Source organism: Echinops telfairi, unplaced genomic scaffold (genome assembly GCF_000313985.2).
Source record: "Echinops telfairi isolate 266 unplaced genomic scaffold, ASM31398v2 ScPeMD7_7;HRSCAF=31, whole genome shotgun sequence".
Taxonomy (NCBI): Eukaryota; Metazoa; Chordata; class Mammalia; order Afrosoricida; family Tenrecidae; genus Echinops; species Echinops telfairi.
Window position 1 is genome coordinate 23,699,516 of NW_022103904.1, and position 12,992 is coordinate 23,712,507.

The following is a 12,992-nucleotide window of genomic DNA, read 5'->3' on the forward strand; positions in this document are numbered from 1 at the left end:
GGCAGGATATATTAGCTACGAGTTTGTTGTTGTGTTAGGTTGAATTCTCCAGAAGCAAAAGTACCGAGATTTGAAATCCACTAAGGTCCACACATGGATCAAGGCTCTAATGAACACCCCTGGACCACAGTCAAGGGGTGTGAGTAGCATTGCTGTCAGATAGAAAGCATTGCAAAGTTGATTATGGCAGATGAGGTTAGGTTAAAATGTAATACCTTATCATTTTTGATTCACCTTAAAGTGGCTTCGTGTGTTAATATTTTCTGCTTTCTCTTTTATTTTCTTTATGTTTTGTCTAGTCATTGTTGTTGGTCTCTTTGCTACCTGTTTGTGTTTTGTATGATTTTCAGTATATGAAATCAAGGATAGGTACCAGATTTATAATTACCTATGGGTACGGCAGGGAAGGATGGGGCAATCATGAAGCTGACAGCAATGGGTACAAGAAGAACATGTTCTGAAATTGATTGTGATGATTGCCCAACTCTTGAATGATTACATTGTATGATAGGTGAAGCATATGCCAATAAAACTATTTTTTTTTAAAAGGGATTGGTGAAAGAAGGACATTTCTTCATGAACAGAACTTCAGTACCGGTGCTTCCAAAAACATTGCCTAAAGAGTAGAGATCAGTTTCTCAACTACAGACAATCAATGAAACCAATTAGTTGCCCTCTTTTTAATACAATTCGCTTGACATGTGGTTTTAGTAGAACATCGAACCAGGTTATCACTGTAGATCTCCACTTGTTTTGTGACTTGTCATTGCTTTATTACTATCAACATTATGAAAGTCGTAATGATTGACAAGAAACTTCCAAATCTTCGAGAAGCCTCAAACTACACTGGCATGAGGTATAGAAAGGAAAAGCGCAATGGGTGAAGAAGGTGGTCTCTCGCTAGTGGAAATGGTGCTGTCCTTCTGGGACACGGCAAGCAATGCGCACAGTCACATACATGACTTGCTTCCTTCTGACTTTTACATATGGATCAAAGAAGAAAGTAAATAACAGGAAAAGTTAAAGGGTCATTTAAACGACTTCACTTATTTTGGGAAAGCCCCAACTGAAGAAAGTGGCTAATAGGTTAGGAAACTGATAACCACCAAAGTGTCTTGAATCATTTTTAGTTGGGAGTTAATACAGACATCAAGCATGCCATGGTTCAATCATGCCCAGCGGTACTGCACAATTGCTACCACGCTCAGTCTCCAAACACCCGTTTCAAGCCTGGACTCCTTGGCAACATCTGCCTTTGTCGTTCTGACTTCACACCCTAAAGATCACGTGATTCTGGTTTTAAAGGGGCAGGTAAATTACGAAGTCACTATCTAAAGCGTATTTTAATTTATCTAGACGTCAAAATCATTTGAAACAACCCAATACATTGCCACCAATCCCAAGTCATCGCAGTTCTCCGTGTCACCGAGGAGAACTTACCACGGGGGGGAGATGAGGGAAAGCTGATAACCACCTGCACCAGTAACGACCCGGCCTCCTGAGACACGGGATGGGCACGCCGCTCAGTCTGCCTTTTCACGAAAAGCACTGGCTCACTTCAGGAAAAATGTCTCAGATGCATTTTTAATAACTGCTTAATTTCAGATGTTTCATGCAAACCCCTCCCCCCTAGTCTTGTAGAAACGAAATTTAAAACTTGAATGGAAATAACAGAACAGCTGATGGTGCTAAGACCGTCGCTCAGAGTCTTCAATGGACTGTATAGCCTTGGTTAGCACCCTCCCTATCGTCTGCTGTGTCCTGATCATAAGCTAATTATCTAGAAGAAAGAGACTCTAAATGGTACAAACAGTTAACACACTCAGCTGCTGATGGAAACGTTGAAGGTTTGAGTACACTCAGAGGCACCTTGGCAAAAAAAAGCTTGGTGCTGTGCTTCTGCAAAACCAGCCATTGGAAGCCTCGCTCTACTCTGACACATGGGGAGTCGCCATGGCTACGAGTCAACTCAACAGCAACTGGTTGTTCGCTGGGAGGAAGTAGACAAGTCTATAGGCAAGTCTATCTCTGCTGCACATCCCACTACAACCACCACAAAGCCAAGTGGGAAAAGAGAGCATTTCATTTCATGATACAAAAGATGAAGCACAATTTTGGATTTTTTTTTCCCTTCTACAACAAATTTGTGCGGTGAACCAACTAGGTACCAGGATGTAGATCTAAAGATACAAGGATGATTATCTCTAAATTACTTTTACAAGTCAGTAGTGAGGTGGTTTTTTTCACCCAAACATCTGGCTGACAGTTTTAACAGTCTGCTTCACTTTGCAGAGCCTAGCACACACTAAACCCACTGACTGGCCTCTACTGATGTGGCATGCTCCTGTTACAATTCAGTACGAAAATGAATGGCCACTTTATGAAACGGGCCTAAAATGAAATGCAAGTTATTCTAACATTAAGGACACTGGAGTCCTAATTCCCTAAGCAGGAACTTGCCAGCTTATTCTGGACATAATTCCTTTGGCTCAAAGCAAATGAGTTGCAGAAATATCACTTCTGAGTTTTAAATTTCATTCTAATTATTATACACAACAGCTAATAGTTATCAGAAGTATATGAAAACCCCAGAACATCATTTTACAATTATGTATTTTCTACCCATTACAACATTCGTAACACCCTGAAATAGATTTTGAAGTCATAAGTTTATGAATATATAAAAAACATATGTTGATTCCACATGAGGATACATTAAAAACATTAATAAAAATTCCCCTGGAGTCGAAAGCACTATAATTTATTACATTCATTTGTTGATACATTGACTCAAATATTAATGTCTTAAAGATTGAGGAGTATGTGTTTTGAAGAATAAAATATAATAATTTTTAAATAAGATTTGTTAAACCTGTGTTTCCCATGGTCGGCAGTTGTCTAGAATATATCAAATTTGAAACTTCTGCAAGGAAAAGAGACAGTCTGCCTGCCATGCAGTTTGCAGGACAAATGAATTGGCTACTAATTAAATCTAATCAAATTCTGAAATAACTTTATTCACAAAGAAATAAGTGAATAAAATAATGATTCTTTCCCCCAAATGATCATTTACAGGAGAATACTGAGGAAAGAGAAGATCTTGCAATGCTTACGGTGTGCACAGGAGTGCTTCCTGCTTGGCTTTGTGTGTAGCAATCTCATTACTTCTCTTCCAAGACAAAGAAACCGCGAGAGTTCTGTATTGATGAGGGTTTGATAAGACTCTAAGGCTGTTCACGGATAAAGAGACTTGGCAAACTTTCCACCGGAAATCGGCTTCCTTCTTCATAAGGCCGAAGGGTTTCCAAAATGGCTGTGAAAGTTCTGACTTTGAAAGGGGGAGGGATAATTAAGGTTTGGGGCTGCCTCAAAGGTAGGGAGCAGAGCCATTAAGGTATTAAAGAAGCTTTTGACTTAATCTAATTCAACTTTATGCAGGGGAGGAAAAAAGACGTTCATTTCCTTGTTTTATCTGAAGCAAGGAACACCCGGGCATGTCACCAATCTGACCCCATGACAGGAACCAAACAGGAAAAAGAACTCCCATCACTTTACATGTTATCTTAGTGTAAAGCACGCTATCCCTCTTATTTAGCATTTGGTTTAAGATGATTTATTGCTTTTATTTGTTCAAGTTCGACAAGCTCAAGGAGCAGGGGCATTTGGAGATCCTTAGGGTAGGAGCAGATTGCAGAAGATCGCTAAGCTTCGTCAGTGAGTGGACTAAGGGCTTATACAGATGCTCGGAAGAACTTCCAAACTAAGACAAACTAGAAAGAATACTTCATGATCTATTTCCAATAATGAGCTAATGAAAGCCTTATATGGAACAGGCATTTGAACATACCATGTTCTGCCAGGATGAATAAATTAGGCTTAAAAGAAATATACCCAGAATGTTCCTTAGAATTAAGGAAAAGACTTTGTCTTGTTGACGTTGGACAAATCATCAGGAACAACTAATTGCTACAAAAGGACATCATTTTTGGTACAGTAAAAATAAACAAAATAGAAATTTTCAATAAAATATATTGGCATAATAAGGGAAACAATGATCATCGAGTTATACATGTGCAGGACTAGGCAACGTTTTGCTTATTTGTACATAGGTCTATGAGAAAGGAGTAAAATCAATAACAATAGACTAAAGAATGCTACCTAAATCCTAAAAAATAAGAAAAAAGTTAATCAAGCACTACCCAGATGTACTTCAGGAATGAAGATTAAATATAGAATAACCATATTTAGATTAGAATGACATTTGTGTTCCTACATATTGTATCATCCTGCATATTTGATTATGCAAAATTTACAGGCCACCAAAATCAAAGAGAATAATAGCAAGTCAAGTACCTACCAGCAATCGTCATAATTTCTTAAAAGTTTTCTTTGGACTTAATTTTAAGAAATAATTACAAACACAGTCAAAGCCCTCTGCCAAACCTCCTCACTCCTATTCCCTTCATTCCAGCCCAGAGGTAATGAAGTAAATGGTATCATATGGTAAATGACCTTCTACAGCTTGATTTTGGGGGACTCAACTTTGTATGTGCCTTGTGTACATAACCGTCTATAGCTTGATTTTTATTATGTCAACATAGTTTTGTAAATTCCACGCTGACAGATAGAACTTCAAATCCTTTGTTTGAACAGATCTATAGTATTCCAATTTATAGATACAAGAATAATGTAAAAATTATTGCTACAAAACCATAGAAGTATTTATTAAGCAAAAATATCAAAATGCAAAACTACTGTTTCTTGACATGCCCTCTCTCTCAGTCTCTACCCTCTGAAGGCAGCTTTTCCATCTCTCTACTCCTCCTCTGAAGAATTCTGTTCACTTTGGATTACACCCTATCAAACAGCAGTTTTGGCAGCTGCAAGGGACTCAAAGTACATTTATGAGGAATCTGATTTGAGTTTGGGGAATAAAAAAGAAGTTGGAAGGGGCAAAATTGAGGCTGTAGGGTAGACAGGGTAAGGTTTTCCGGGAAGTCCTTATAGGGCAGCCCTTGCTGGTCTTGAAGCATGAACATGGGTGTTGTTGTGATAGGTAAAAATTCCTTGGCATGACTTTCCTGGCATTTTGCTCATCAGTGAAGCTTCCAGAAATCCAAGCCAGATTCAGAAAAGGGCATGTACTGTGTCATTGCTGACATCAGATGTATTATTGGATCGTGGCTTCAATGGGGAATACCAGAAAAAATATTAACTTGTATTTTATTGATTATGAATGGCATATGGCTCTGTAGATCATAATCAACTATGAATAGCATTGGAAAAAAAATGGGAATTAAGGTAGCAGATGGACATCGGGCCTCTACTCAAGCACTCCCTCAATGCAAGAACACTTTGTTCTATTAACCTGGAATTCTATGATGCTCACCTTCCTGACACAATTGCTGAAGACAAAGTGGATGCATAAGCAAATGTGGTGAAGAAAGCTGATGGTGCCTGGCTATCAAAAGATATAGCGTCTGGAGTCTTAAAAGCTTGAGGATAGACAAACAGCCATCTAGCTCACAAGCAATAAAGCCCACATGGAAGAAGCACACCAGCCTGTGTGATCACGAGATGTCAATAGGATCAGGTATCAGGCATCACAGAACAAAAAATCATATCATTGTGAATGAGAGGGAGTGGAGACCCAAAGCCCATTTGTAGGCAACTGGACATCCCTTTACAGAAGGGTCACAGGGAGGAGACGAGCCAGTCAGGATGCAGTATAGCACCAACGAAACATACAACTTTCCTCTAGTTCTTTACTGCTTCCTCCCCCCAACTATCACGCTCTCAATTCTACCTTACAAATCCGGCTAGACCAGAGGATATACACTGGTGCAGATAAGAGCTGGAAACACAGGGAATTCAGGCCAGATAAAACCCTCAGGACCAATAATGAGAGTAGAGATACCAGGAGGGTAAGGGAAAGGTGGGGGGGGGGGGGAAGGGTGGAACCGATCACAACGATCTACATATAACCACCTCTCTGGGAGACAGACAAAAGAAAAGTGGGTGAAAGGAGACATTGGTCAGTGTAAGACATGAAAAAAAAACACACAATAAATTATCAAGGGTTCATGAGGGAGGGAGGGGAAAAAATGAGGAGCTGATACCAAGGGCTCAAGTAGAAAGAAAATGTTTTGAAAATGATGATGGAAACAAATGTACTTGACACAATGGATGGATGTATAGATTGTGATGAGTTGTACGAGCCCCAATCAAATGATTTAGAAAAAAGAAAAAACCAGGAATTCCAGAATACCTCATTGTGCTCATGTGGAACTGTTCATGGATCAAGAGGCAGTGATTTCAACAGAACAATGGAGTATTTTGTGACTTAAAATCAAGAAAGGTGTGTTGTGATAGATACATAATCTAGTGTCAACTTGAGAGTATTAAGAGTGAGGGATGGAGTCTAGCTTGTCAATCAGAGCACAGCCTGATGATGCCTCCTTGTGGGCATGGCCTTCGAATGAGGATTCTGGGAACTGCCTCTCTCTCTGCCTTCGTATTTCCGGTTGACAAGCCACACAGACTTGCTGAGTGCTTCGGGAGCCTCTCCCTGCTTCACATTCCTGTTGAAGAGCTTCACTCTGAGCTATGGAGGAGCCATGTGGAGACTCATCCCATCATGGAGGTGCTTCCACTAGCATTAGCTCCACAAGACTTTGCACCAACCGACCTGTGATCTTGCATTTTCCATCATTGCAAGTGCTGCCTGAGACTGAAGAGAAACGTATGGACTAGTATAGGATTTATGGGCTAATATCAGATATGTGGACTTGATCTGGACTAGGCTGGGATGTTTTCTTAATATAGAATTACTCTCTGTTATTAAGGTCTTTCTTATATGTATATGTATGTCTCTGGATTTGTTTCTCTAGACAACATGGACTAACACATGTGTATCAAGGCTGTATGTGTATCACCATACTTATTCAATCTGTGTGCTGAGTAAATCATTAGTGATCCTGGCCTACATAAAGAGGGTTTGGAGAAAGGCTTATTACCAACCTGCAATCTGCATATGACATAGCCTTGCTTGCTGAAAGTGATGAGGACTTAAAACAATTGCTGATGAAGATCAAGAATTACAGGTTTCAGTATGTATTTCAACTCAAAGTAAAGGAGACCAAACCCTCACAACTAGACCAACAGGTAACACGGTGGACTGAGAAAAGATGGAAGTTGTCAAAGATTTCATCTTGCTTGGATCCACAGTCAATACTCATGGAAGAAGCTGTCAAGAGATCAAGTGACACAATGCATTTGGTAAATCGACTGCACAAGACCTCTTTAAAGTGTTGAAAAGTAAGGATGTCATTTGGAGGATTAAGGTGTACCTTACCCGAGGCACAGTTTTTTCAATGGCCTCATACGCATGTGAAAGTTATACTTTGATTAAGGAAGACTGAAGAGGAATGGTGAATTTGCATTATGGTGCTAGCAAAGAATATTAAAAGTACTATGGATTTCCAAATTAACAAACAGAATGTCTTCGAAGGAATAAGAATGTTCCTTAGAAGGGAAGATGATGAAACTTTATCTCACATGCTTTGGACATGTTAGCAAGAGAGAGACCAGGTTCTGGGAAAGGATTTCATGCTTGGTAAAGTAGAAGGTCGGCAAAAAAAGAGGAATACCCTTGGGAGACAGAATAACACAGTGGCTGTAACAATGGCTCAAACCTAAGAACAATTGTGAGGATGGCGCAGGACCGGGCAGTGTTTTCGTCTGTTGTACATAGAGTCGCTGTGAATCAGAACCAACTCAACAGTACTTAACAGCAGCAATATGCATCTGTGAATTGGAACCCTATTTAACAATACTCTCTGGCTTATCCTAGTTACTGTATTTTATTTATTAGTCTGGTTACATGTTTATAGGGAAAAAAATCCTAAATTGTTACTGAAGATTTAGTTGGTTCCAAATCTTAAAACATATTCTCTCCTTAGGAACATTTGCACATATTTCATATTTACTTATGATTCTTTTGATATTTTTAGGGTCTGCAGTGATAGCTCCTGTTTTATTCTCAGATGTAATTCACATCTTTGTTTTTTCCATGGTCAGTCTTACTGGAGGCTTATCGGTTTTATTGATCTTTTCAGAGAACTAGCTCTTTGTTTCCATGACCTTTTTATGTCAATGAATTTTGCTCTTTATTATTCCCCCCTTCTGCTCACTTTCAATTTACCTTGCTCTTGTTTTTAAAAATTCTTGAGATAGGAGCTTAGACTATTGATTTGAGACCTTTTTCTTTTCTAATCCAAATATTTGGTGTTATAAATTTTCCTCTTGGCACTGCTTTAGCTGTATCTGACAAATGTATATGTTGTGTTTTCATTTTCATTTGATTAAATGTTAGTTTAGTTTAGTTTTCCCATTAAACTTTCTCTGAGCCATAGAAGTATATTAGTCACTTTCCATGTGTTTGAGATCTTCTTGTTTATATTTTTGTTATTGATTTCTAGTTTGATTTCATTCTGGTCAGAAACCATATTCTGTATGATTTCAATTCTTTCAAATTTGTAGAGATTTTCTGTATGACCCAAGATATGGGCTATCAGGATATATATCTGGGGGATCATGCAAAGAATATATTTTATGTTATTGATGGTTGTTCAATAATGTCAGCTATAGGGTGTTGTTCTGATTCTTTGTCTAGTTTTCGAGCAATTGTTCAGAAAAGATATTGAAGTTCACAACTAGATTTGCTATTGATTTGTTGCTTTCTCCTTTCAGTTCTGCTTCACTGTGTGTATTTTGCAGTTCTTATTGAGTGAATTGCACTTAAGATTGCTATATATTCTTGGTGGACTCATTTTTTTATTACTGTGGAATATGTATCTCTATCTCTGGCAATCCATTATGTATCAATTCCCCAGCCTTTTATTTTCAGAAATTCTCACCCTCAACCTTCAGGAAGACAGAGTCAGTTATATACTCACTGATCTGGTTTCCAGTTTTCTCTTTGCTTTTTATCCTGTGCATGTTACTTAATTTTTTTTGTAGCATAAGCTTTGCATTTTAAAGAATTTCCTGTTTTAACCTGCTTATCCGGGTGTTTTATATTAGAAAAAATTGAAATAATCTAGTACATTAATATTTACATATTTGCTGCAAAAGATTTGTAGAGAAATGAAAATGGGAATTGAAAGATAATACAATTTCTCTACAAATGTTTTGAAGCCCCTGATACATAATTCACTGCCACCAAGCTGATGCTGTCTCAGAGCGACTCCGAGTGACAGGATTAAGAGAAAACGATTAAGCAGAAAGAAGAGCAACTACAAAAGATATAGGATGAGAGTGAGCACACATTTACTTATTTACTAGTTCAGTAAACATTCTTGGGTCCCAGTTACAATAGATACTATGTTATACATTAGTGTGGTGAAGTCAGTGTACTTAGTGTGTCACTTATTTTGTAAATAGTCTATGCAAGGAAGTGCAATGAAGGTACTTCACAGTTAAGTCGAGTCAAATAGGCTATTTAAGAAGCAAAGTCTTGACGAATAAGTAATAATATCCAGAAATCACACTAAATAAAACTTAAAAATATATATAGGGTAAGTTGTAAATTATATAGCAATAGATTCAATAAAGGGACAAGGAATGAAGAGCTGATAGCAAGGGCTCAAGTAGGAAGAATATGTTTTGAAAATGATGGCAACATATGTACAAATGTGCTTGACACAATGGATAGCTATATGGATTGTGATAAGAGTTGGACGAACCCCCAATGAAATGATTTTTTTAAAAAGGGGGACAAAGTTCAATGACAGGAGAAATATAAGGCAACAAATAATGCCGTGGCAGCGTTGTAAACTTCATTAGGAGTCACATCAATAGGTCATTTAAAAGTTTGCTTGCAGGACAATGAATCACTACCAAGTGCACAGGAACATGAAAGTGATTAGAGGAAACATGACAAATGTGGAAGACAGACCAAAAGAAACAGAGGCCAGCGTACGATGGGCAAGAAGCAACAGTGAATGACTGTCTGTTGTTCATGTTGTTCGGTGTGGTCAAGTCCATTCTGCCTCATAGCGACCCTGTGTACAACAGAATGAAACACCTGGTCCTGCGCCGTCCTCATAATTGTTGTCTGTTCATAGTTCATGGTTGCAGTCATTGTCGATCCATCTTGGCAAAGATCTTCCTCTTCTTTGCTGCTCTTCGACTTTACCAAGCATGAGGTCCTGTTCCACAGACTGGTTTCTCCCAATAACATGACCAAAGTATGTGAGTTGAAGTCTCAATACCTTGCTATCCTAAAGAGCATGCTGGCTGTACTTCTTCCAAGACAGATATGTGTGTTCTTTTGACAGTCCATGGTACTTTCAGTATAGCACCATAATGAACATGCACAAGGGCATTATGGAGGTTGTGTTTTTTCTACCCTAAAGAAGAGTCTAAATGTATACAACAAAGAGGGTCCTATGTGCCTGGGGGTGGGGGAGAAAATATAACGAGACTAATAGCTTGTGAAGCTCTTGAACTTTGAGGGAAAACGAAACAATCCCAAAGGCATCCAAGTAGAACAGAGGAGTTGTCTATCAAAAATTAATCAATCAATAAGGCTAGGCTGAGTAGTCTGTGAGCATCACACACCAAGGGTGATGAGAAAAGAATGCTTCAGTTTTAAACATGCATGATTGGGTCTCAGGAATTTTAAACCCAATCAGGTCATTCACTGTTTACATGTAAAGGCAAGAGAAAGACATTTTCAGATACATAACGAATGAATTATAAGTCTCATAATTTTCCTGAAATTAAAAAAGGCTATAAAAAGTATTGTTGCTTGGGGAAATAGGATCATTTTCCTCCACTTGACAATATTGTTATAAAAGGAGATTCTTGGATCCTACTTCAGATCAATCAAATCACATTCTACATTTTAACAATATCCCTCATTCATTCATATGAACAATTAAAATGCCAGAAGCAGATAGCCCTGCTAACAAAGTGATTTAAAATGAAGAACTAAACAGACTGACAATGAGAACTGGAATAATGGATAAACACATGCATGATGAAACTCAACAATGACATAAGATTAAGAAAGGGGTCTTAAAGGCCTGTCTCCAAACGAGCAGCCATCAAAGTGAGATGTCCACTAAGTCCACATGGAAGAAGCACACCATCATCAGTCACCAAAGGACTGTGAAGCACATAATCCGAAATTGAAGAGAGGCATGAGTATCAGGGCTTAAAGTCTGAGAATCTGTTAGCAGAAGTCTATAATCAACGCTCCTGGAGGCCTCAGTCAAGAAATCAAACCATATATTGCATAGGGCATGTTTAACACACTAGATCTATATAAAGTATTAAAAAGAAAAAAACCTGAATTTGAGAGCTAAGATGGTCCCACTCTAAGACATGGTTGGACAGTGGATATGGAAGTGGATATCAGACGTGGTACATTTGAATAATGGTGTTGTCAAAGACTGTTGAAAGTAGCGGTCTCTTTTTCCCTGATCTACTTTTCCAGGGACAATGTCCTGTTGCAGCCACTAGTCTCTCTGATAACATTTTTAAAGTATGTGAGACAAAATCTTGCCATTCTCACTTCTAACAAACATTCTAATTATGCTTCTCCCAGGACAGATTTATTTGTTCTTCTAGCAGTACTTTCAATGTTCTTTGACAACACCATCGCTTCTACTGCATCTCCCCTATCCACTGTCCAACCTGCATGTGCATAGAAGGCAAGAGAGCATACCATGACCTGGCACGGGGTCGTCTCAGTCCTCAAATTCAGATGGTTCTTTTTAACCATTATATAGATCTAGTACATAAAAATTGCCCTACGCAATGTTATTTGATTTCTTGACCGCTGCTTCCACAAGCATTGATTATGGATCCAAGCAAAATGAAATCCCTGACAATTTTCACCTTTTCTCCATTGATCATGATATTGTCTATTGGTCTGGTGGTGAGGACTTTTGTTTTCCTTAATTGAGTTGTAAACTATACTGAAAACTACTGTCTTTGATCTTCATCACTAAGGGCTTCAAATCATCTTGATTTTCAGGAAACAAGGTTGTCATCTGCATATCGAGGTTATAAATGCACCATCCTCTAACCTCGACGGTATGTTCTTCTTCATATTCCAGCTTTTCAGATTATTTGCTCAACATACAGACTGATAAGTATGGTGAAAGGATATAACCCAGAAACATATATCTTCTGATTTTAAGCTATGCAGTATTCCCTTGGTATATGCATAAATTTTACATAAGCATCGTTAAGTGCTCTATAATTCCCATTCTACACAATGTTATCCATAGGTTTTTATTTAATAATTCACACAGTTATATGTCTTCACATTGTCAATAAAACACAACTAAATAACTTTCTTGTATTTTCTGCTTTCATGCAAGGTCTATCAGCCACCAGCAATGACTTCCCTTATTCTACATCCTCTTGAATCTGACTTGGATTTCTGGCAGCTCCCTGTTAACATACTGCTGTATCATTTTTGAATTCATCATAATTTTACTTGCATGTAGTATCAATTCTGTTGTTCAATAATTTCTACCTCAGATTCAGCTATCTTTCTTTGGAATGGGCAAATATATATATCTTCCAGTTGACTGGGAAGGTAGTTGTCTTCCAAATTTCTTGGCAAAGACTAGTGAGTTTTTTCAGGACAGCTTCAGTTTGTTGAAACATTTCAATTGATTTTCAGTAAATTCCTGGAGCCTTGTTCTTCTCTAAAACCTTCAGAGCAGCTTGGACTTTTTCCTTAAATACCATTGGTCCTTGATCAGTTGCCACCTCTTAAAATGGTTGAATGTGGACCTACTGTTTTTGGTATAGTGACTTTGTGTGTTACTTCAAACTTCTTTTGATACTTCCTGCATCATTCAAAAGTTAGTCATAGAATCCTTCAGTCTTTGAACTCAAGATGTGAGTTTTTTCTTCAGCTCTTTAAGCTTGAGATATAATTCACATGTTCTTTCCTTTGCAACATTTAT

General features: G+C 38.2%; 1 protein-coding gene across 1 annotated transcript in view; it reads right to left on the minus strand.

Moving 5' to 3' along the window:
* ADAMTSL3 (ADAMTS like 3) overlaps positions 1-12,992 on the minus strand; it is a 411,606-nt gene that overhangs the window by 270,987 nt on the left and 127,627 nt on the right. The gene's annotated exons all lie outside the window — the stretch shown is intronic.